Genomic DNA, 27,614 nt, shown 5'->3' on the forward strand with positions numbered 1-27,614 from the left:
GCATCTCCGACCTCGAAAACCAAAAGCCTACAAAAACATGATGTCAAAGCACAGACTTAGAAACTTTTCAGTGTTACAAAGAGTTTGCTTATCTTTCTGTCTTTTCAAAAACACGCGTCTCATGAAAGCATAGTTAGATACAAATACTGTACACGGGTTGCTTGCTCTCTATGACAGTCAAACTAGTTCAGTGGACAAGGCACAAACTCTGTTTCTTATCAAAGTTATTGACGAAATAGTAATACTTTTTGTCTCACTTCTTCTGCTCTATTGCTACTTCTTGTATTATCTTCTATAGCCACCTGTTTGAATGTGCAGTTGCTGAAAAAAGTGTATATTAGAAATACAGATTATGCAAAGACACTGACTTGTGTAGAGGTAAACTAATGAGGAAATGAAATAATAAGAGGCTGTTATGCATAAAACATGAAATCAGTAAAAGTTTGCATAACTCATGGTTACAGCTATTTATCATGTTGATAAAAACATACTGCACATAGAGTTATTTATCCCAAACTCTATAAAAACCTATAGGAGAGAAATCTCAGATAAAGTCGTTGATAGCTCATTGCTGAGGCATTAGAGTCGATCAGTATTATGGAAAATAAAGTGAATACCAGCTTCATGTCTCACATGGTGGAAGCATGACTTTTATTAACCTTTTCTCCTGAATCTACTTAAATATTCTGTGTGACATTTCATGGCCAGGGTAACTCATCAGAATTAGAATGTCACGTATCATCATTATAAAAGTTTAAATTCCACCGCAGCCATTAGCACGTTTTATACAAAACATTGCATATGAATCATACAGAAAGGTTTCCATTTTATAATAAAGGTATACAAAATCATAGTCATTATATATGTGTGTATATAAATATATCATAGAATCGAAAACAGTCACTGTACATTTTTAAGTTATAGAAAATGCATTCTCTATATTATTTTGGTTATTGTTGTTGCTTTGAAGCTCTAAAATAGACGCAAATGCAAATTAGCAGACACCCCTTCTCTCTCAGACTGTGTGTGTGTAGGTATGTGTGCGACAAAGCGATAGTAGGACAAAGAAAAAAGTGTATGGGTCTGTGGATAAAAAGAAAGAAAGATAAAACAAATGAGAGAGAGAAATGCATGTGTATATGCAGAACATGCATATACAGTATGTGTTCATGCATCTTCGGACGAGTGTGCATTTCTTTTCTCCATGTATATCCTTATATGTGCGTGTAATGGTCTGGGCCCTAACACAATTTCACGCCTCAGGATAAAAGTGACTTCTCCATTTAGTGTATTGAGGCTATTTCTATTTGATGCAGCAAACTAATCTGCACTTCCAAAGGAACTGACTTGTTAAACTGATGATAATATACAGGCAATCTGCAAGCACTTTAAGATGTGCATGAGGAATGTATTTTGCTGCATCTAGCTTCCGTAGGAACAAAAAAAAAAAAGACATCTTTGGTTGCATTTTTGAGTCCAAAAAAACAGCTAATATTCTGTCAATAAAATGCCCTGTGATGATTCAAAGCGACCTTCAACAAGACTTAACCCAGCGTCAGTTTCAGACTGTATGAAATGGAACACAAACACATGGAATGAATGCTATTGGTGAACACAACTGTTTGCACCGTTGTACCACAAATATTGACCATACACCATTGTAGTATTATTGGGGAGGCATTCATTGGATAGCATTATACTGCATAGGCGTAATTTATGTATATGTTCTCATAGAATACTATATTAGCTTTATATACTTATCCCAGTTGCCAGTTTATTAGGTACATCTAGCTAAAAAGAATGCACTCTAGTACAACTTTGTGAACATTATAATGTCCAGTTTTTGTTGAAACTACCACATACACCCAATGCATGGTCAGTACATGTTGCAGTAACTGTATAGCAGCTCTATAGTCCTACAGAGTAGTAGTAGTAGAAGTATTGAACAGTGACCTATAGTCAGAGTTAAAGCAATAGTGATAGCTGTACTATAGACAGGAGGAGTTTGTAAAAAATGTGATACACAGTAGATGTATAGTGGTAGGAGAAACCCTTTAGAGCAGGAATCTGACTATAATTGTTCATCACACTTGCCAAATGATTGGACGGATAGAACATTGTGCTAGTGCTTGTAGTAGTTGTATAAACAAGTCAGTTCTAGTCAGACCAGAAACAGTAAAAGCAAAATAAATAGTTGTATTGGTAGTGGAGCTAGCTTAAGCAGGAGCAGTAGTGCAGCAGCAGTGGCAGTATCTACTGTACTTTCCTCAGATAAGTATAGGATTATTGTGTTTTGTTATAACACAAGTATGAAGACAGAACTGCAGCACTACTGTCCTCTTGGAGATGTTTCAATTGCACCAGCTTGTTGGTCCACTCTCTGGGGACCAGGCAGCTGTGAGCCTGGACTGTGGCTAAATGGGATGCTCCCAAAGGACAGACATACTCACAGCGGCATGGGAAAAGAAAGAAAGAGAGATGGAAAAAGAGTGTGTAGTTAATTTGACATTTGCAATGTAAAGATGCATCCATAAAACTGTGAGCATTATAAAGAAGTACTAGGACTGGTGCTAAAAAGTGGACAAAACAATAACTGTTTGAAGTTTGCTATTATTACAACTATAGGAATATACCTACCAGAGTTGTAAAATCAAGATGGGGCTGAGATAAAAGAACATGAAGTGGAAGAAATGGATATGGGAAGTAGAAACTTCGCTTGTATTTAGGATAAACAAACACAGCCTTCTGGATGTGCAGACACACACATGCTCACGCACGCATACAGACACACACATGTCGCGGTGGGAGGATGAAAGGAGTCTCGCACAAACATAGCTCCCATGTCGAATGAGCCGCTCTTATTGTGGAAAAACACAGAGTTGTTGGTCTTGGCCGGACAAGAATGTGGGCTGTATTGGTGCTGTGTGTGTGTGCGTGCGTGCGTGCGTGTGTGCGTGCAGTGCAATGAAAGCTCAAGCTTGCTGGTTATTTGTGCAGGATTTGCTTCAAACAGTCAACACACACACAGAGAACCACATAGACACACATAACACACTCATAACAAGTCTAATTATCTATTTTACAGTTTGTGAAAGTGTGAACCCGGCTGTTTTTGGCAGATTTTCAGTTGTACATCTAAGGACGTACATCTCTTTCCATCGTTCCTTTCACTCTGCTCCTTTTGATTCTGTCTTTCTTTCTCTTCCAACTTCATATACTGTTTTTTAATTTTTTATTATTTGTTTTGTTTTTTTGTTTTGTTTTTTAATATCAGCTAGATATCAGCTGCCAATATCATTCATCCTCTTGGCATTTTTTTTTTCACACATTATGTACCGTACCTGTTCATCTCATCTGCCTAAATTTGCCTGGTTAGCTTTCAAGTGTTTGGGAGGCCAAATCACACAGAATCCGATCAAATGCCGCGCTGCTGCGACGTGAAGTCTCTGTAGCTTTGACTCTATCAACCCTTCAGGAAATGCGAAAAAATTCAGTTACTTTTTCGTCTTTGATTTGAATGTGAAAAACACTCAGCCTTGAATTGGTTTCATTCATTGTGGGTTATATAAGCTCTCAGTGAATGTTCTGTTGAGATCAGAAGACAGTTAGTTGTTCACTGATTCATACAGGCACAGTTAAAAATAAACAACAAGTAATTGTCAGTTAAGCAGTGACTAAGCAGTTGATCTTCCTCTATCACATTGTGAGGAACCGTTCATGAATTATGAACCATGAGTGTATGATGTTAATCCTATAAAAACTATTCTAGCAGAAAGAAACACAGCACGTTGATCCGATGAAGTGTGCTCAAGAATACATTACAAGTAATCTGTCAGTTAGAATTTTGAGAGCACTTATGAAGAATGTGTTTCTCTCTGTTACACTTAAAGTCTTTGTAACTAATCAAAGGTGAGAAACTAGTACTATTTTTTTTCTTTTTTTTTACATTTATTGTTTGTTATATATAAAGATTCTGCTTGTACCAAACAATATCAAATGCATACTTTTTCCTCAATCAAAGCTTTATTTCTACAGCAACATATTGCATATTCTCTGACAGCATAGCATAGCCTATGAAGCATATATAGAGGCCTACACATATTGAAAATAATCTGTTAACCTGTAGTGTTATAACAAAGACGCTCTGAAACGACCAAATGTAATGCAACAACAAGAAAATAGAACCTAACAAATATTTAATTCTACTGATAGCTAGAATACAATACAAATACAATAGGGGAAAAAACAGTATTTCTATTTCAGTTATTTATTTCATAGTAATTTGATTACATTTCATGTGATCCAGTTCTTAACAACCAATTAATCAATGGTTAATTAATCGTTATCATCTTTACCAAGTGTTTTTGCCACATTACAGTCTTGCAAAAGGTGGGTTAGGAGCTGTTTGACATACATTGCCATTATTCTTTAACAATTTTTGATGACGCATTTCATCTGATTCACTTTGCACGTTACTATCCATCCCTTAAATCAGCATGATTGTCTATCACTGTAATGCTGATTAAAAACCTCTGACATTTTTCTATAATCAAACACACATTTAGGGGATTGTGCAGCAGTGTCACTGTAAATGCTTTCTTGTTCTGATGTGAACTTGCTATATTGAGCTGGAGTTATTTTAGTTTGCATCCATCCACCATGAAATTATCTGCCATAACACAGCTAATGCAAATCAGTTCACTGCTCTGAGTAAGACATTTGTAGAGCCTGTCAGAGGCATGTGCCATTTGTTACTGAACCTCCATTCCTTTGTAAATGTTCAGAAGAATCTTTTTAGAAGTCATGACCATTGTGAGATTCAGCAACGTGCACTAGAGACTAATTAATGCAGTTAACCTGCAAGATTCCCAGCACAAACCATTCCTTCAATACCTTGTTAACAGAGAGAGAACGATAAATAATTCATGTATATGTTTAGAGGTATACAACATTTCGCTATGCCAAGCTTTGCTAACAGGTGTGTGTGTGTGTGTGTGTGTGTGTGTGTGTGTGTGTGTGTGTGTGTGTGTGTGTGTGTGTGTGTGTGTGTGTTTTTGTTTATAGGTGTGTGATAAAGCGAGATTAACTGTATCAGAAAACTCAGAAGAGAAAATAAATAATTTCTGATTTCTTTCAGCATCTCTGGAGGGGAACGTTATTGTGTGCTAATCAGAGAGAAAGATGAAATCATCAAAGCAATACTACAGTCTACTGAGTTTGCCTGCATCTCCATGCTCAGCCTGCTTCCTCATTTCACTTTCACCCTGCCTCTGTTTAGTCTCCTTTTCTTCTATTTCTCCAAACCCGTCTCTCTTCTCTTTTTCTTTTCTGTCTGTTTTTCTCTGTATCTTTGTTATGCATCTTTTAGGAGTTTTCTAACATCTGAGCAGCAAAGTTAACTACAATTTGTTTCAGATCAGACTTTTACATTTCATAATTTCAGCTGACAAGAGAATAGCACAGCCTAGACAAATAAATAGTCCATTCCCTTGTTGACATTGTTTTGTATGATAAATGCTTCCTGCTGCTAGATGCTACAAAAAGGTGCTGCTAACAGGGTGTTTGTTGCTGGATAGAAAAAGTGCCCTTACTCAGCGTTTCCGCGCATGAGTTGTTTCTCTGACAACCGGTGTCATAATTGCAGCAGATACTTACTCGGTGTAATCACAAATGCAACGTGGCCGTTTGGAAATTACAACATGGACGTTCAGCACTCAAGATAAGATTTGAAATACAAATTGGATTTGTTGGCCTTAGGCTCTTCATGTAAGTCTCTCTCTGTGGGTTTTCTCTTCATCTCCTCTTAAGTACAGCATCTTTACATTGTCTCTCCCTCCTTCCTCTTGTCTCATAACCACAATCACATTGCATGTATTTTTCTAGCCAAAGCATTATATTGAAAAACACTGCCTTGCCTCCGCAGTCGTGTTGCATTATCTTCATAGAGCTTATTAAGAAATAATTAACCTAATTCACTTTTGCTTTAGGCAGAGTCTCCCAGTGGTATTTTATAATACTGACTTACAATGGAAAGAGAGATAGTTGACAGTGTGAAAATGCTTTTGGGAAATGAAGACAGAATTAATATTATTAATGTTGCACTGTTGTACTGGGCATGCCACTCATTGCTGTAGCATGATTCAAGACCATTGCTTTTGAAATACCAAGCAAAGAGGAAAAAATGAAGACAACCTCTGGGAGAGATATTGTAGGTCCATAGGTTTTGGACACTAAGGGATGTGAGCATGTGATTGAATTTCTAGTGAATGGAGTTCAGCAGGATCATCCTTATACAGCAAATATACTATTCCCGACAGGGAAAAATTATTCTGGCCCTGACACAGGTGATTGCTTTTGTGTTGGTATAACAGTTCACAAACTTTGCAAACCATCCCTTTTGTTTTTGTATATAAATAACAGATGCTAACGTAATTGCATTATTTATTATTTATTTTTAATTTATCCTAGCAGGTTTACTGTATAAAAAGTAAATACTAAATATGGTGAAAATGGCAATGTCAAAAATGGGTTACTATGAAGCATCTTAAGGGTAGATATACGGGGGAATATTAAGAACATTTGAGTTTAGGTGGTTAGATACCAAGACATTTGATAAAATACACTATGATTAAGCTGTAGTTGTAGTGACAAAAGGTGAAATGTTGGGCCATTTATCTAACAGGGCAAAACATGCTTCTGTTGCTCCTCCAACCAGCCTTTCATTTCCTTCTGTCCATCTTTGCTCTCTGTTGATAATGATCTTGGCAGGCCACAATGAATAATGTACACTTACCGTAATGGTCGGAAGAGGTTCAGAGAACATACACGCACACATACACACACACACACACACAAGGGCCATGCATGCGCTCACACATTTATGAGCACACAGAGGGGCATGCGGTGATGTTCAGACACACATAGACACAGTAGAGGTGCACAAATAGAACAGCGATACGCATACCCTCAAACACACACTATCTCAAGGACGTATGAGAACACCAAAGCAGGGGCAACCACAGACACAATCATACATGCACAAACACACGCTCACACACCCACGTGCACACACTAATACAGCTGGGGGTAATTCCCTCATTTCTTAATGATAGGCATCAGAGAGTAGAGAATGTAAATTATTAAAGCATACAGCAATTAGATACATAACACTCCCAGGGAGACGTACACTTACTCAGTCTTACACACACAACCGAGAATGGACACACACAGTAAGTGTGGACAGTACGTAAGATGCATGAATACAGAGCGCACACATTTTAAAACAGATAAAAAGATTGTTTTAGGCATATGTACACATGTTTGAACTGATCCATCCAAACTTGTGTACACACTCAGACATGCAGCTGTGTGTTATTGCAGCTCTCCCTAACAGTTACGATATTAAAGCTAATTACAGCTGGGTGAATCATTCACACTAAATGAAAGGATCTGGCTTAATCTGATGTAATATTTAAGTAAGCATTCATAACATTAATTTAGCAGCATTTTGATGTAGTAATGTAGGTGGAGCTTATTTTAAGTACTTTACATACTGTTGGGTAGTTACATCTTAAACAATGCATTAAATTATATAAGCTGATCATATTTGTATGTCAAATTGTAATCAGCAAATTGACTGTTGTAACTGTATCTGTGGAATAAAAGCAGTGGAGATACAAATTTCTATCTATATATTGTTACTGACTATGTTAAATCACACCCTGCCACCATCTGCAGAAAATGTCTGCTTTGTCCTTACTGTCTTGGTTCTGTGACCTCCAGGTTAATGACGGGCCGGCGTCAAACACCTCGAGCGTCAAATACCCTTTTAGAAAAGGTATTAGAAGAGCTTATTAGATCTGGCCGCTAGCGTCATTACAGAATTCAATCTCAATAGTCTAACTTGTTTCCAGGCTCAAGACACATTTCCTGGGAGACGATGTCTGCTGTCCATTGCTGTTTGAAAAAAAAAAAAATGAATTATTCATTTGTAGTTTCTACATGACAATTTTTTTTTTATATCTTCAGATATCCCTTGGATGTGGGAAACAAGGCAGCGGCCCATTATAAAATTTATAATACAGGCTATAGCAATGTCAAGGGCAATGTGTACCGCTTTTGAAACACATGTGAGAATCAAGCCTTCATAGAACATTACTTACCCTCCTGTCCTAAGAGGTGGAAGGTATTACAGGCTATTCAAAATAAATTCAGATGCAAAGCTAAACCATTAAATTGGGATTAATGGCCTCATGGCTAAATTGAACATAATTTATTAGATTACCTACTGGTGTCATAGGCTGAAGGCAGCAGCGTAATGTGATGCAGGATGTCATTATTCATTTGATGGCTATTCAGACTTTCCTCAAACATTGCTCAGTCTAGTCGTATTTCTCTTTAATGTTGCTTATGTAAGGGCATTTAACAGGAATGTGGTTGAGTTTGGATAAACTCTGTCTTTTCTCCTCCATTCCTCATCCTTTACCCTCATCCTAAATGATGCATCCATAGATTTTTTTCTGAAAACTGCAAACTATTTTCCAGAATTGCAACCATTAATTTCCATTAAAAAGTTGCTCTACGAGTGAACTCCTTCCTTTCTTTATGGTTAAAATCGGAGGTGAGTACCGAGGCTGAGTCCTTGCTGCAACGGCCCAGGGTTCGATCCGACCTGCAGGCCTTTGCTTTGTGTCATCCCCTCTCTCTCTGTCCCCCTTTCCTGTCTTCCTTCAGCTGTCACTATAATAAAGGCAATAAAAGCCCCAAAAATATAAAAAAAAAAATTAAAAAAAATCGGAGGTGAGATGCCTGCACAGAGCCCAGAGGATACTAAAATACAGTACCCATCCCAACCACAGCCTGTTCACCCTTCTGCCATCTGGCAAGCGATACAGAAGTATCTGCTGTCATATCACCAGACTATAGAGCAGCTCTTTCCTCAGGCTGAGTCTCCTCAATTCAACCTCCTGATACACCATAAAAAATAGTTTAGTTTGTTTTGTGGGTGGCATAAATGAACTACAGCTAGCATTTCAATGTACAACATTGTGATAAATAAATGAACCTTGTACCTTGTAAAACCCCTCAATATAGATGAGTAATCGACTTTGTTTGCCTCTTGAGGTTTCCTTTCAGCTGACATATTTTATATAATGATTTGGCCTCCAGACATTATTACAGCTCTCTTACAGTAATAAATCTTGAAATACATGTCTTATAAATACATCAGTTGTATGAGGAAAACCTGGTCAAAATGGCAACGTAAAAGTAGGTATCACATAGTTACATAAGAAAGCACATAATTAATTTACAACAAGCACATACAACAGGACCAGAGATATAGTTTAAATGTGATGCTCAAATGCCTGATATAAAAGCAGTGTCAGTTGAAGTTTAAAATGTAAATTTTATGGTTGCCCCATGATTGCCCCCGTGATTGAACCCAACCTTACCCTTGACTCAGATGTTCCCATTTTACCAACATTCCCTCCCTCCTTCCAACAGCTGCTGCAGCCTTCTAGAGTCAGTTTCAAAGCCCTGGTTGAGGCATACAAGCTTTCTGAGTTGCACCAGTGTAATGCATCAAAGCTCTACTGTGCAGTCTGTGTACGCTTGTGTCCCCCCTTCCTTGTAGCGATCATGTTGTTGCTCCCACCTCTTCTCGGCTTCTGTTCTCCAATGGGGGAATGGTCTTTTCTGCTCCAGCCAGACTGACAGTCACTCCCTGTCTTCCCTCATGAATAGAAAATGCAGCTCTTGGAGAATCACTTCACGTTCTTCTCCCCCTACTATCCATTTCTCACAGCACCTGACCTTGCTTTTGTTTTTAAAAGAAAAACATTTTCCTACCTGGCCTCTGTGTTACCCCCATTGTAAATCACTCTGTATAAGAAGAGCACCTGCTAAATATGCAAAATGCTAATGCGAAATGTAAAGCGGGTGACTGTTAACTTAAAGGATTTATCCTTACTTACACGTATGCAGTGGCTCCTGTGTACTTCATACAAAATATGGATGCCAGTACGCCTCAGCAGTTAAAGGGTGTTTGTGACATGTTTACTTTGCTCATTGATTTTCTTTAGAAATCGAGGTCAAACTGATAACAGTTTTCAATGACACAACACAAAAACTTGCAATGACTGTCATGGTGAAAGTAATCCATTTAATTTCTTGTGTGTGTCTCGGTATGCATATTCAGGGTGTTTGTATATGTGGTTATGTGCATACTTGTGTGTGTGTGTGTGTGTGTGTGTGTGTGTGTGTGTGTGTGTGTGTGTGTGTGTGTGTGTGTGTGTGTGTGTGTACTTAAGTCCAAGCAATAATAAATGCATAGCAACGTCTGACTACCCCTAAACCCACATGAAAATTGATCTGTATATAATCTGACCGGGGAATTTCCCTTGGCAGTATCAAAACCAGTCATTTACCCTTCACACAGTGGTTATGTGATGTGCTCACAAACACACACACACACACACACACACACACACACAGTGAAGCTAGTCTTCTGGTAGCCTCGCTGATGTGTGCCTTTTGGTTTTTGGGTCACGTTCAAGGCTGAAGTGTTTTGCCTCAGTGTTGTTGACTGTTTATAAATGGGATGTGTTTGTACGTCTGCACAACTAATGATATGGGTGCTGCCTTTGGTCTTGCCACACAAACAGCCAACCACAAGCCGGAGGAAGGAAAGACGGGGAATCTCACTCTTGTGTATCCGTTCCGTTCTGTTCTGTTCTGTTCCATTGTCATCTGATTTGTTCTACTCCATTCTATTCTGTTCTGCTCTGTTACATTAAGTTCTATTCCACTCTATTCTGTTTGGTTCTATTCTCAGAAACCTGTTTATTTCATTTTTTTTCTATTCTAAGCTAGGGTTGTGCAATATCATTGGGTTTATGGTGATACCAGTCAAATAATTAATGAGATATTAACAATACCGTGTCTTGTTGCAGTGTTTACATCATAATTATGTAATGTGGCACAAGCGTGACTGAAATCAACAATGTTGCAATCTCCGCTCTGGTGTTAGTAGTGCTGAGGTAATAAAAAGTTGAGATGTATGAGTCATCATTAATATTGTTGTCACAAGAATAGCTATCAGGATTTAATTTTAAGGCATTTCCTAACCAGCCTTATGCTGTTCTGCTCTTCCTTGCTCTGTTGTTTGGACGTAAAAGGCAACTAGAACCGGGTTATTACATCATCTAGGCTACACGTATGATAGTACCCCAATAGGTGAGCTGCTATCAAAAAAATTACTAAAATAAAGGGGTAGTGTGTGCATGTGTGTGTGTTTGATCTGTAAAATGAATGTAATCATAGTCAGTTATTGATCCCCTCTGCCCTCTCGTGTCTCTTACTTTCTGTTTGCCTCTTTCTTACATTCCTTTTCACTTACCTTGGTCTTTTATCATATTTGCCCTGTTATTTCCTCCCCCCCAAAAGTGATTTAGTATCATGTGATTAATGATGGCCATTAGAGACTTCAATATCAACGTTTCTTAGAGTTCACCAGACACGGCCCATGTAGCATCTGGCCATCCATGTGTAGGTGTTTGTGTGTATGTACTGTAACTTTGTGTCTTTTAGTGTGTTGCTGTGCCTGTGTGTCCACAAATTACCCTTTAGCGAAAGCAGACAAGCACACAAACACACATTAAATGCTTTTCCTAATGGGTAATTTGTGCGCAAAACACACACGTACACATACACACTCACACTGGTTGCATGCATGCATGCCAAGGCGTTTATTAAAAATGTAATTAAGGTTCAGACACCTTGAAATGCCGCTACAGTAATTTGTTTACCATCATCATCTCTAAATAATGAACAAAGCTGAAAACATATCCTTTGAATTCCTGGCCTCAAATACGTCTACATAAACTGAATTATGAACTTGTTTCTTTTTAATGGCAAGTAATAATAGCACAATAAAATAAATCTGGCAGTTGTGTTAAATGTGTTTAATGATGGGTGAAAATAGTTTTCTCAGGTTGACATTAAATGTTAATGATTTTCCATACATACTTTAGTTCCTCTGAGTTTGAATTCCTCACTAGAACTGTGAACATTTCATCATCGTGTTGATTTTTGTTTATTATTTATGCGTTAAGTAATGAAGGGGAATTCACCTCATATATAAAGTTGAATATGGCTGACTCACTTCACTGGATGATAAGTTTCATTTTGTTGCATTATTACTTTTTAAAGATCAAATCAGAAGCAAGTAGAGTATCCTAAAGAGACATTTGACCCTGCAGGAAAATAAGCTGAACACAAGTACACTGAAATATTTACAGTAAGCCTGAGAACAAGATAAAAACCTGCACTAAACTTCATAGCGACGACTGCATTGTAGTTTTTTAACCCCGCGCACTGTTGTAAGTACATCATAAGGAGCAGTTCTGTGCTCTGCGTGTGTCTGATAAGAGGATTTGAGAGGTTTATGGAAACAATACTTTACACATACCTTAAGCTCCATATTTATTGTTCACTTTGTCCCTCCATCTAACTTGGCCTTGTTGCTTTTATTTCATTTATTTATTTATTTTTCCCCTCTGGGATCGCACAGAAATAATTTGCTGGATTTAAATTGGACAAACCCTGTTGTTGTTTTCATAAGACAACTGTGCAAATAGAGGATATAAAACACAGTTCATATATTGTTTTTATAGTGCAAACTCATATATCTGCTTCTTTGATTTGGTTTGGTTTTACTGCATGAACAACAGTATATGAAAAGGTTCGTTTTAAAATAGGGTTTCCACCAACGGGGAGAAAAGGACAGAAACTGAATAACATAATTGGTACATATTAAAGATATAAATCATCTTAACTCTTACATAAATTGTGTGCTCAAATAAACGGTCATATATTGCATTAAAAAATGGAAACTTATGTCTACAGATCACAAAACTACAAACTTTTTAAAATTTCACTGTTACTATTAGGCATGTCACGATTCCAGAAATTTTGTAGCCGATACATATACTAGTGTAATTTCATGATTCTCTATACCAATTCGATACCACAGCAAAAAAAAAACAATAAGTTCCATGTCCTTCAACATACACTGCAATATTCACCCACTGTTCCATTTTTAATAAAAGCAGATGATGTGCGTGTGGACAAGGCTCGTTGTTAATGACGTTCCCTATCAAAACGATCGAAACCACTGTGGTACCGAATGACATCGGCACCTGCTGATGTGTTCATTGCTGTTCAGGTGCCTCATCAGGTCAGGAAGAATTGATCCTACGGTACTTTAGAAAAGTAATATCACATTTTCAAAACGTTGGCATCAACTTGTGAAATCCCTAGTCACTATTACTTACTTAACTTCCTGCTAAAAGCCATAAATGTGGATGTATATTTCTTAATTCAGTAGTTAAAAGTTTGCTGTCAACACGGGGATGTCAGCCCACCACACCAGCCCACAGTCTCAGACAAGATTAGCAGATAGTGTTTTGATTTATGTCAAGTCTTTCTTTTAAAAATCCTCAAAACTGTCAATTTGCCACATCAAAAAGGGGCCCTGTTTTAACATCACACAGCTGTGGAGCACTCTCACAGATGATACCGCCTGTCAAGAAAGCACATATCCTAATCACGCTTGAAAATGTAGCAGGCCGTAAACTCAGATGTTGCTGTCTGAGAAAACCCAGGATTTATCGACTTTGCATGTGGTTTTCCCGCGGTGCATTAGGGGAACATCTCCCTCTCTTCATCCTGTGACAGCGCATCACTCTCCGGCTCCTCCTTTCCGTCCCGTGCTCCTCTTTAATTTTACCTATGATTCATTCTGTAATTGAATATTCCTGTTGCATGGACCCATATGTTCTTTAGCCATGTGGCGATGAGGTAATGTACCGGGCTCTTAGCTGAGCAGAATACCCCTTATCTGAATAGTCCGAATTTTCCGTACACGCACTTCTAGTTTGTCTGCTGCTTTCCTATGTTTCCCAGGATGCCTCTTCGCAACCCTCAAAAAATGTGCAAATTTATTCCATTCAGCAGAGGATTTTTTTATTTAGGCAGGGTAAGCAATAAAAACAAGCAGTTTTTTTTTGGTACGGAAATAGTGAGTTTCTTATTCAGAAAGCAAAATGTGGCTGCAGCTGCATTGTCAGTGGAGAAATTGGTATGTCTTTCTCTGTGATGATGGATTTCTCTCTGTGTTATTGTTGAAAGTCTGTGTAAAATGATAAACCCCATTGTGGGATTACCTTGACGTGACCTCATCTACAGTTGGCTAGTGCTCCTTAGAATAAGAAAAACACATTATATTACTAAGTGAGTGCTGAAGTGCAAAGTGTACAGGGTGGACACCATAAATCCAAAAGTATGTGGACACCCCTGAAATCTCAGTGCAACATCATAACCTGACCAAGAAGTGTATTGGCCAGCATAGTCCTAACCTCATCCCTATCCGACACCTATGTGATGAAATGGAAACCTGACTGCTCTCGTGGCCACGTTCCACAATCTTGTGGAAAGCCTTCCTACAGACAATCATTATGTGGGTCTGGGTGTCCACATACATTTGGACATGTAGTATAGTGTGGTATATAGTTGCCCTCAGAATAAATACAGAACAAACAGTTGGATTTTTGGAGACAAAAATGTTGTTGGAACATTGCAGCGGTCTCCACTATCGGCCTCCATATTTCCCCAACTGAAACCTTTTTTATTCTCAAGTCCGTTCCCTCTTCTCTTGTCGAGAGGTTGCTCCACCCTCTGCTCTTTCTGTCTCCCTCTTTCTCTCATTCTGTGTCGACCTCTCCCTCTCTGGCCACGGACTGTCACCTTGCGTTTAGTGTGAGGAGCGATGGAGAGGAGAAAAAAGTGAAAGGAAAGCAGGCGAGAGGAGGAAGCTATGCCTAAGGGGAGGAACAAAAAAAAGACCAGAACAGTATGGGAGCACAGGATGGCAGTTGAGATAGGGCTTTTTTTCGTGTGTGTGTGTGGGGGGGGGGGGGGTTGACCAATATGAACAAAAAGAGATGTATGCATTAGCGTGAATGTGAGTTCTGTGTGTTTGAGCTTACTTTTGTGGCTTTGTTATTGTTTGTCTGCAAGTCTGTTTTCATATGTGTATGTGTGTGTGTGTGTGTGTGTGAGAGAGTGGGAGAGAGAGAGTGGGGACGCACCCTCAAAGAGCGGCCCACGGCAGGGGGTCATTCATGATTTCATCACCCAAACGCTACATAAAGCTCTCTCAAACACTCCTCCTTTTCTCTCAGCTCCTCTTTGCTTCTTTCCCATGCTCCCTTTCTTCATGTCCTTCCTCCAGCTTTCTTCCCACTGCGTTTTCTCTGCCCTCTCTGCTATTTTACCATTCTCCGGTCGTCAGTGGCCTCCCTCTTTCTTTTCCCTCTCTCATCTGTGGATTTACACCACTTTTGCCCTTATCTCCTCCTGGTCTTCTCTGATTTTATCTTCATTCTCCGTATTTTTCTCTTGCTCTCCACTCTGGTTCACGCCTTGCCTCTAGTTTCTGCCTCCTTTCTGTCTTTTTGCTTTTTTTAAACATACTCGTCCTCCGCTTGCTTTCTCTGTCTCTTTTTCTGTAAAGTGATGCAGGGGCACGAATTGAACCTTTGAATAGAAACATTCAAAACGAGCATCTCATTCATATATAGATGTGCGGCATAAATACACAGTCATGCACACAAGCACACATTGTTGGTGAAGGATGAAAGCATTCCAACAACATAAAATAACTTTTTTTTTTTATTGAAAATATACAGCAGATGAAAGTGGTACAGAATTACAATATATGAATTCCCCTTTTCTAATTTATAAAAGGAGAGAAAGAGAGAGCCTTGAGAATCCAAAACCAGAAAAAAACAGTTATATAGTGCCACTGTGTTTGTTTGATTTTTATTATTATTCGATTTTGATTTTACTATCTCAGACCATCATGTTGCAGACCCTGTTATCACTAATCAAGGGGCAAATGCAAATGGCGGCCAGCATTTAGTGGCTCACTCGAGTTTGAGCATTGAGTTATCATTATCTGTAATTGTATGACCAGAAGGGTCAGTGCAGCTGAGGCCCAGTTTTAACTTAGGGCGTATTAGAGGGAATAAATAAGCAGCAGGCCCGGTTTGGGTTAGTGTCAATCACAGCCAATCAGTTAAGCGACACCCTGAGCCGGTTCATAATGAAAGAATCCAGACTAACTTTGTTGATGAGGAGTTGCAAAGTGCCCAAAATAACTTGGTTAGTGCAGAAAATGTCATGCTTTCAAGCTAAACTCATGTTTATCTATTGTGTATTTTGTGAATCGATTCAGGTTGCATGTCGTCATACCAGGATTTTATATTTACTTGGATAACTTATAATATCGCATATGTTTAATCAGGGTACAAACGCTGAAAGAGCCATGTGCACTTGCATGGTGCTTTGAGTGCTTGCACCTCATCACTATAATTAAATGTTGCAGATGGAGGGTAACATTTCTGCTGCCATCAGACGACTATGGGGATGCAATCAACGACAAGGGAAAGCTTTCATATATTCTACAAACAGTTTTGAATGACAGATATTGGAAAAATCACCTCTTAACCTCCCCCAGTACAGACTGTGTCATACTCAATTTATTACCTTATTTGCAATGAAATTGCATTCCTGCTGTTGCATGCAAACATTTCCTCTGGTTGAATTTATATTAAATTGAAACAGATTTTTATTTTTATTTTTTTTTGTGATTGGAAGCCACGGTAATACTAAAGGACACCTGCATCTGTGCGAATATTACATAAGAGTGCTCAGAGCGGACAAACTCAAAAATGTTTTCAATGCTAAAATTTGATTGGATGTTTTTTTTTTTTTTTGCACTGACATCTGATTTGACACTCCTCTCTAATGCACTCCTCTGCCTGTTTTCAGTGCCTTTCACAGTCAGAGAGGAAATTGATAAACACACGCGAGCAGAAATCCTCTTGCATCCAATAACAAGATCACTTTTCCCTAACCCTAACCCTCCACCTCCATCCCCAGAAAAACAGCACTAAAACTCCATTTTAAACTAAAGCTACCCCACCTATTCAAACTGTTGAATACAATACAAACCTTGAAATGCATTTACATATTTGAAATGAAAGGTAATTTCTGCTAGCTTCACAGTCACTCCGATGTACCGATCTCTCTACCCTTGGCACATTTCATGATTTTTCCTATCGCACATAATGGCATGATGGGAATTGGTGAAGGGCGGTGCTCTCTCTTTCAATAATATATATTTCTGAGCGACACATCAAAGAACATAATTTTGAGAGTTATGGTGCCCTATTTTGAGAAAGAGTATGGAAATATAGGCGAGGCGTGCAAGGCTTTTTTCTCTGAACTGAAACATCAAATGAGTGTCAGCATACTGTACACACACACACATACACACACCCCCACACACACACTAAGAGGACAATAGGACTTGTGGATGATGGACTGGCTTCCTTCATCTCAACCTTCAAATGCAAACACACACTCTCTCTCAAACACACACCTCCTTGGCATGCCTATATGTCTGCACATGTCTTGTCAGATCCAAGAAGGCATTTAAAACACTAACAAGCCTTCTATTCACATTGGCCTTGTGCCAGCCTACACACGTATACACACATGCATGCATGCATGCACACACAGAGAGCCCATGGAGCCTCACAGACAAGCACTCGCAGGTTATGCAGATAAAATGAACGCATGCATGCTCACACTCTTTGGACACAGAGTTCTACAATTACACAGGAATATTTTGATAGAAAATTCCCTAACACCCCAGGTGACTGACCCCCTGGTGCTGAAAAAACACACACTCCCCTCACTCACTTGCACACACACACACGTTTCCGTCAGCCAGATGAAATTGCCCTTCAAAGTAACCGCACAATCAACAGCAGCACAGTTCTGACCGAGGACTCTCCACAGCTTTCAGATTGTTTCTGTGTGATCTCACTGCAGTGTGTGTGTGTGTGTGTGTGTGTGTGTGTGTGTGTGTGTGTGTGTGTGTGTGTGTGTGTGTGTGTGTGTGTGTGTGTGTGTGTGTGTGTTATAGTGTGTGTGCATCCATGTGTGTGTCTGCAGACAGGAGAAAAAAGGTCCTTTCGCAGGTGACGTCGGTGGTATTTGTGTGCCACAGCACGGAGCGGTTTGTGGTGTCACATTCCATCCACATCCAGCTAACACCGTAGCCTGCCCTTTGATATCCTGAAACACACACAGACATACACACACATGAACATGCACACATTCTCACACACACCCATGTGGCAAGAGGACTCACTTTAAATTTGTCCTTTTTCACTTTTAGCTCCTGAAATAGAAGTTTTCAAATAACTTGTATTGATCACTTTTTTCCGTTAATGTAAGTCCTTTTTCACTACTTTCAGCACATAAACGAGCTGATTTAGAGTTTTGTTCACTAAAAAAACAAGAAAATTTGCAAGGAAATGCATTCAACACATTTGTTAGGCCTCAAGGACACATAGTGTGTAATGATGAGAAGCACTGAATGTTATCATAACTTCTAACTGTTTAAGAAAACTGCATTTAAAATAATTAAGAGCATAACAATAAAGACAAAAAAAAAAATCCATATCACATATCACGGTGTTTACAGATTTCAAAGAGCCACATTGTTGCACACAAGAAAGCATCATCTTGACTGTGATCCATATAGTTGGTTTTGAATCTGCTGTCCCTGTAGCTTTCCTCTCAAAGTTTCCCCCCTTTTTTTTTGCCTCTTTTTCACTGTCAGATTAAAGCTTTGCAAAAGCACATTATGAGCATCAAACCTCCTTGAATATATTCTCTCTGCATGTAAGTGGACTTGAGAACAATGAGCTTCTCTCTTTTCAGATAGTTTCGGTGTAATGGAGAGCAGACACAGACCAGCTCTCAACCTGCCAGAAACACACTAATGTGTTTATAATGAGGAACAAGTGTATTATGACTCATGTCACAATGAATGAATTTCAAAGTGAATCATTACTGATGCCGGCTCTCTTAATGCACTCCTTTCTTTTCCGCTTCCATCTACGACATTTTGTAAAGGAGTCTTTTGTAATAAAGTGTACTAAACATTTCATCTGGTTGTGACTGAGGACACCACCATTTTATCGGGTTTACATTTTAAATTCAAATTCTGTTGCAGAAGAAAGAAACTAAAGGAGGAAGTTCTGAATAGTGTGTGTTGTATATTTTGTAAAATGCTGACACTCACTTTATTTATTTATTTTTAAATTGGAAGCTCACTTTGTTTAGTTAGTGACAAAAACTTAAAAATGATTGAATACCTAAATCTTTGAGAGTATTTAACACTGCACCAAAGGATGGATTCTCTGCATTTCAGAGTGAAAAATGAATAAATGTTTTTCCCAGCTACAACCTATAATTTGTTTAGAGTGGGAAAAAAAATAAAAATCTGACCACACATATCCTGTGTGAAACCAGACGGGCAGTTGTGTTGTTATGACAAGCAATCTGCAAACCTGTGGCCTTGGCTGGGTCGGCCCATGGCCTTGTCCAGTCTGCCACTGTATGGGAAAATCATTGAACATACTGTATGTGTGTGTGTGTGTGTATCCGCATGTGTGTATTCAACTCCAGTCGTTGTTAATGGTAGCAGGTAGTGTTTAGCCACAGGGGAAGTGAAACCATAAACCTCAATATATTCCAAATCCAGTGTAGACTTTGGGAAGCTGATATATTGTTGGCCAAATCGTGGCACATTGTACTTCAGGAGCGCACATGCACAAAAAAAAAAATCTAATGAAGGGTTTGCTTGACAAAAATACACGAGGACACTTCCTGCAGGATGTTATTGCCAGAATATAATATTTTGTAAGCAAGGGAGGAGATACAGATTAGGAGAATTTTGTTCAGGATAAAATACATGCACCAATAACAATGGTTAACTGTTACTGAGATCAGTGCCAAAAGACCAAAGCCGCTCGTCTTTCGCTAAATCTCTAAAGGCATTTGGTGAAGTGTGACAGGTGTTGTCAAATCCAGGTGCGGTGCAGAAAAGCTGTCCACTCCAAAACAGTGATCCGGGCTTCACTTCAATCGAACTCCAGTGAGGTCACCTGGGGATCGCACCAGATGTTAAATGTCAAGTTAAACAGTATGAGTTAGTGAAGGTGTTACATTAACCTTGTCCATCATTATGTACGGTAGACAGCTTGGTGGCCGACCAGGTGATCAAAAGCATCGTTTTGACGGTATAATGGAGTTTATAACTAAGTTTGCATGATTAAGAAGGTAAATGGCCTGTTGTAGGCACATTTGTGAGCGTTTACATGGCGATATCGATACCGGTCTCTCTACATGTAGATGCAAAACAATAGTTCTTTCAATACCTTACTTTAAAAAATCTGATTTTTTTTTTTTTTTTTGTTGTTTTTTAATTGTATTTAACAGGGGGAAAAAAACTAGAGTTCCCTAACATTAAATGCTGTCTAAAAACAAGCAGCCTTCACAAAATAGTCTAAAAGTGGCAAAATATTGACTTCAATAAGGCACTATCTGATCAAAGGAAATGTTGACCAGACTTTCCTTCCAGCTTTCAGTCTTTAATAGTTTTTAATAATTCTGCTATAAACTTTTGTCCACACCCAGCCGTAGAGTTTGAAATTCACACCTTCTTGTCTTTGGTGTAGCCTTTTGTCGTCTATCGACATGTTTTGTATCACTCTGTTTCTAACATAGAGCGGCGATGGAGACAGCCATGGTGTAATCTTCTGTCTAATCTGTTAATCCCATTAATTATCACACAGCTATTATTCTACCCAGTCATAATCCCCCCCAGAGACCACCACCACACATACAGACGGGAACCAATGTATGACGTCTGCACAAAAACCACAAAACCACTCAAACATCTACAGCAAAGCAGATCAAACCTAAATACAGTTCAAATGTTTCTCATGTAAATCCTAAAACATCAACAAATGACAAAACACAGCTTTGAATCACATGTCAAATAGTAGACAGCATCAATTGAGCCATTTTAGCAAAAGTAAGAAATAAGACTACAACTTTTGTATTCTGGCAAAAGAATGTAGTGTTTGTATTCATGTGCGCTCCTGGAGTGTGATTTTTGGGACCTGTTTCGACATGCAGTAAGTGGTGTCTCATAGAGCAGCAAAAAAAAAATAATTTTGAGAAAGCTATTTGGCCAACATAGCGTTAAGATTTGATTTGAAACTGTCAGCAAATTGTAATCATACATGAAAATAACTCACCTTTCGGCCAAATTCGCCGTTTTGAAACCAAAATAGGTGACCTACGTGAATCGTGTAGATTCCATGAGAAAATGTTTAAGGGGGGGGGTAGGCATGTAGGTACCATAGATTCAGTGAACTGCGAACAGGTGCGCGTGCCAGAAGGGAACGCGAGTGCATGGAAATATTAGCGAAGGTAGGGGAATACCATTACCTGATTGGTTTACAAGCAGTTCGCTTCGCTCGTGTTTTAATATTTTCTGGTATATCTAAGAGTTACCCCGGAGCTCTGTTGACATTGGCTTAGTTAACGTTAGCTACAGCTTGATGAATTGAGTCATTGAACACAGCAGGAGAGAACGCAACGTTAGCCAGCTAAAGCTCCGGTGGAAAATTATTGGCTAACGCTACCGTTAACGTTAGCCTTACATTAGCTAGATATTGTTGCTAAAGTTAGCTGCTAGCTTGTAACGGTATATCACAAAAAAGAAATAATAAAATGTATTAAAATCTGAATTACATAACATTGTATTGGCTGTCAATCACGATGGAAGAGTAGACAAGTTAAGTTACAGCATGTCCACCATCTCTTGTGGGGGTTATGCATTAAAGGGACATTGTGTAGGAATTTCTCCCATCTAGCGGTGAAATTGTATTTTGCATTCAAACGAATAGTGCTCTCTAGTGCCTCGCGTTTTCAAATGCGTATTGCAACTACGGTAGCCGTTATGTACCAAGAAGCCTACCTGTCGAGGAGAAAGCAGACAACTTCAGCGTCCCTTTTGTCCTTCATTAGCTCTTTCCACCTGGGAAAAGCTACCCCGATGTTTACCCTCGTTTTTGAATTCGCCTGTTGCCTTTTTAATTCGCTTTTTTGGCGACGAGGATTCCTTCTCCTGTGGCTCGGCATAAGTATGATCCTCCATTATGAACTAAAGTGCAGTGCAGACTTTCAAATGTGCCGGGGCAGTGACAAGCGCCTCTCACTGATCTCCTTCTCCGTTATAGCTGGTTTCAGTCACGTGACGCTGGCTCTGAATGAAAATGCGTTGTGGATTAGCTGGACAGGTAGGCTAGTGCTTTATGTCCCTCTCGGCGATTATAGTTTTTCAAAATGGCGGAACGACATGGAAGCCTCCATGGACTTGCCCATCCAATGTATATACAGATAAGAAATTCTTCGCTTATAAGGATAAGTCAGATCATTGGCAGAGGTAATTTTACACCAATGAGGACACATTTATGAATGCGGACATTGATTTTAGCTAATAAGATACTTAAAACACTATACAATGTCCCTTTAAGCTATTTGTGGTGCCCTTACTACATTGTGCCTCATATACTGTAAATGTTAGACCCAGCGACAGGCCTGAAATGGCTTGCATAATACTTAGTAAGGAGGCCATAATATTTTTGACTCACGGTCATCAGTTTCTCCAGCTCTCCCCAGGTTGGCAAAAAATGCATCTCAAAATGCTTTAAAATATGGAATATTAAAAATTTTCTTCTGGGGGACCATGCCCCCGGACCCCACTAGAGGGATAATAGCCTTCTCACCTTTTTCACCCCTGACCTGTTTTCATGCCTGTGTAATGCCCAAAGACAGTTCAAGAGGTGAAGTCCATAGATGCAAGGTCTGTGCCCTAGCCAGGGGTGGTATTGGAGAAAAAGAGAGATCTATATTCAGATGGCAGTTCTTTTAGTGATTTTGTGGCGATCTATAAAGCAAAGCTGAAATGTCTTTAAAATATAGTTTGTATTATTACACTTAGCTGATGCTGATATTTAGGTTTCAAGATTGCATTGCAGGTATTTTATTTAAAGGACCCAGTGTGTAGGATTTAGTAACATCTATTGGTGAAGTTGCAGACCATTTGAATAATGTCAGCCTTCCAAGTATGTAGGAAAAACTACAGTGGCAGCAGGACTTGCAAAAAACACAAAAGTCCCTTCTGTTGTTCCTTTCTGGGTTACTGTAGAAACATATCAGTTCAACATGGCGCGGAAAAAGACCTGCTCCCTCTGTAGATCTGTACAAAACGTCTCATTCTGAGGTAACGGAAGCACAGCAATAGTTATGTTTAGGTGATTATACTCTAATGAAAATATACCCATGAATATTACATTCAGTTTCTGCCAATAGATCATTTTAAATGTTGCGCACTGGACCTTGAAGGAAATGTTTCACAATTGCCCCTCGTTCATCCTTGAGAGTAAAAGCATTGTCTTTCAAAATATAGAGCGTGGGATCGAATAGTAAATGGTTTGAGGATGCATTTTTTTCCACTTGCTATAATATATGTAACAAACAACAGCCAAAAACATTTATGAGCAGACAGATAAGGGTTCACACACCCACAGTACAGGTTTATATATCAACCTCTATTTTGCTCTCATCTCTGAAGAACACTCTGAACTCATCACTGTGATATGGAGTTGGTGTTAAAGAGGCTTTTTAGAGCTGTTAGTTGAGCAGGGAACACAGGGATTTTTCTTATCATCAGCAACCAATTTTGAGAATATAAGCTTGTTTTGGTTGCAGCCTCCCTGGTGTTTTTCTTCAGCATTTCCTTCTACAAGGTGATTTTTGTTTTCACTTAGTGAGGTAGTATTAGTGGTAACCTTCTGCACATTATTGAAGTTGCTCTCCAAATTATCACAGGAGAGGGGGTAAACTGGTAAGCTCCTCGTAGAAATCTCAGTCGTTTCAGAGTGAGTAAAAATTACCTCCAATGTAGCTGCCTCCATTCATTCGTAGCTACAGAGGAAATGATACTGTATTATAATAATGTGTATTGTGGTAAATCCCCTCTCTGTATAATTGAGGAAAGATGATTGGCTCTCACTCATCTCATCCTATCTTTGCAATGATTGACACATGCGAATGCATACAGACAGCACATCCCAGATATGACCCCAAATGGGACATGAGCTTGTGAGCATGTAAATGTGCTCAAGGCTTCAAAAAGCAGCTGATGCACAGACCATAATTCATTCACCCAGACCACTTAGCCTTATTAGTCTACAACAAAAGATTAATATTTCAAAACCATAAACAACAAAACAAACAGAGAAGCCACCGCGGCACCATAACTCAGGCCCAGGCCACTTAACGTTATTGTAAACCAAATATTTAATATTTCAAACCATAAACTAAAACAAACAGACAAGCTCTTTGTCCTGCCAGAGTGCCATCCATCCACTCCTCTTCACTCTCACCCCTCTCTCCTCCCTCCCCCCACCCCCCCCCCCCAGCCGCCTTGTCTCACATGGATAACTTGTGCACCGTATGTGTTTGTGCATTGTTGTTCAGTGGGTTTGTTTTGGTTTATCAAATTAATCAAATACCCTAAATTGAACAGCTGTCTGTCTACAGGGAGGGCGGAAGAGATTAAGAAAACCGAGGGGATGGAAAAAAGAGAGACAGATTGAAAAGGAGAATGAGAGAATCATGACGACAAGAAAATGAGGCAGAAAAAAGATGGGGGAGGCGGAGGCGAAGGGATCTACGAGAAAAGAAGAGGACAGCAGATTGCAAGAGCGTATTAAAGCAAGAGTGAGAATGGTTTGAACGGTTTTCAAAGCACAGTAAACACATGATGTGCAAAGGGATGGAGAGGGAGCAGCAAAGCAATTAACAAAAAAAGAGTCAGTCAGAAATAACACATGGATATTGCATTTTTGGGGGGGGTGCAGAAAAATATCGGGGAAAAAAATAGGCAGGCAGTGAAGTAGGAAAAAGAGGCTATTAGTGATTGTCTAGGTGATCAGTTCTTGTTGCTGTTATTGCATCTAGGCCCTGCTTCAGTCCAGAGTCAGCTCAAACATAACACACCATCACTCACACACTAATGACTAGCTAGCTCAGTGCTTCTCGGTGAGTGTGAGATTGCTTCGTTTTTATCTATTTGCAGGGTCCGATAGATCCTGTGTGTGTGTGTGTGTGTGTGTGTGTGTGTGTGTGTGTGTGTGTGTGTGTGTGTGTGTGTGTGTGTGTGTGTGTAGAAGTTTTTTTCTGTACTTATAAAGCCCAGTTTTGTAGAAATTAACGTTAATTACTTTTCGGATTTTAAGAAATTTTACATCTGAGGGCGCTGTTTCTAGCACTCTCATTAGTGATTTTTATCAATGAGAACAAACAAAACATTTTTGAGCAAATGCACATCAATAGTAGGATAATGCTTAAAACTTAAATAAACAGTTTTGGTGAAATGCTCCCAAGCCAATAGATGTATTTAAATCTGAATTAAAGAAATATTGTTTAATGTAATTGAAGCAGGAATGTTGGTAAAGCAGTCTGCATTTGTATATAAGTGATTCTGACAGTATCAGTTTTTCATTGCTGGTATATCTGGCACTATATTCCTCTTCAACCTACCCTTTTACACTTCCACAAAAATGGCAAGTTCGCTTTAGTCTGTGCGCCCAAGACGATTTATTGCGCATGGTTAAAACAGCGCCCTAAATGTTAATTGAAACTGAACCAGAATAGGGTTTGGTCTTCCAAAGGGCTTTATGATGATTTTTTTTCTTCTTTTTGCTGCACTGATACAGAACCTTTCAAAATCCTAAACCTCTGACTACACATAAAACTCATATTATCCCTCCAAAATCCTCCTGAGAATGCTACCCATGACAGCATATGGTTAATATTGATTCAGTGGATACGTTTATAACGTCTAATCTAATAACTAATGTTCTGAAAAACAGATTGGTGTTGTCAGCCTTATTTCCTATATAATTATTGTCGCCTTTATTGATTAGATTAGCAGTCGTCAATACACCATCTGACAGCTGTGTCTACAGTCTTTTGTTTAGTGTCACCCAATCCTTTATTGAGATTTTTATGGACTGGAAGTGCTATTGATTGGAAAATGAAGGGGGTCTGCTTTAGATTATTCCAGCTGATTCTGGATTTCATGCACTGTATTGGTTCTTAATTTCATCCGCAGCTGGTGTACTCGCTATGGGTTTGTTAACCTCATCTGTGCTCACACACACACACACACACACACACACACACTATCTTATTTACCACTCTCCCTTTCGTTTGCGTTTGACAGAATCCTCCATAATTAGTTTGGCCAAGGCTGCTCTGCTGTTTTTAATGGGGTGAAATTATTTCACCGCATCAGCACAGAGGTTTGGAAAAGTTCATCCAACCACTCGATATCGCAAACCCCCAACTTTGTCGTGTGTGTGTACGTCTGTGTGTAGATAATTGTGTGTGACTGCACTGAATCTGTGTGTGTGTGTGTGTGGTGTGTGTGTGTGTGTGTATCTTTGTGTTTGCAACGTGGGTGTGCCCCATTGTGCTTTGGCATGAATGTGTGTGCAGTTCTGTTTTGAAAGTGATAATGACTTATTGATCTGACGACAAATTAATTTGTCACCATGGAAGTCTGCCTGGTGGTTAGTGCGTGACGTGTTTCTCTGGTTCACTTTGTTTAACTCTAACTTTCTGTTGCTCCTCTTGGCTCCAGTTTCGCTTTTCATTCCTCTGACTGTCTCTCTCTTTTTCTGTAATTCCCACTCTCTTCTTTCGCCGTCAGAACGACAGACCCTGCCTTGATGTGGCTGTGCTGAGATATCCGAGGGAAAGCAATCTGTCTTGTGTGATTTTGTGGTCAGAAGTTAAAGTTTCATGCGGCGTTAGCCATTGTAGAAGTCCCCACATCCTGCGTCTATCCCACTTTTCTACTCTTTACCATGTAACCGCTGTGGAAGGCCACCATATCCTGCAGCTATCGTGCATGGTTACCGCAGATGTTTCCAAATGATTCCTTGTGAGGGGGAAGCAAGGAGGTAGCAGGATTGCATTAAATAAAGCGCTTTTTAAGTAAATACCCATTTGAAGATTTGCTTAAATTATTTCATTTTGTTGGCTTTCAGTGTGACTGTTTTTTTTATGTGTGATCGTATCTTAGCCTTTTACGCCATCTTCTCTTCTAATAACATGAAGTGCTTTCTAACAAAGTTGTTTGTGTTGAAGGTGCTATATAAATAAGTGGATTTGACAAGTACCAACCTTGAACTTGCACATTTTGTGTGTATGGAGTTTTTTATTAGGTTTGCTATGATTCCCGCTAATGTCTTCACACAGTGTCTTGTAAAACCTCAAGTTGCTCAGCATCATGTTGAGAGCAGCATAGTAAACTGTAAGTACTTACATTTTGTAAGTGAAGTTGCATTAGTCATCTTTGCACACAGGAATTGAACTGTTTGACATAAACCTGTAATCTTATAATTCCTACAGGACATACAATCTGATGTCAAACCAACCTGTTTAGTGTGGAAGGTCAAAGGTGACATGAATACATTTAAATGTGATCATGAAAGAGTTGGTTTGTGATCTCGATTTCCATATTACATTCTACTAAACAGAAGGAA

General features: G+C 39.2%; 1 protein-coding gene across 4 annotated transcripts in view; it reads left to right on the top strand.

The window, feature by feature from the left end:
- The window catches only part of cntfr (ciliary neurotrophic factor receptor), a 219,090-nt gene that overhangs the window by 138,321 nt on the left and 53,155 nt on the right, over positions 1-27,614 (top strand). The gene's annotated exons all lie outside the window — the stretch shown is intronic.

The sequence above is a fragment of the Dicentrarchus labrax genome, unplaced genomic scaffold, assembly GCF_905237075.1.
Source record: "Dicentrarchus labrax unplaced genomic scaffold, dlabrax2021, whole genome shotgun sequence".
In the NCBI taxonomy this organism is placed as follows: Eukaryota; Metazoa; Chordata; class Actinopteri; family Moronidae; genus Dicentrarchus; species Dicentrarchus labrax.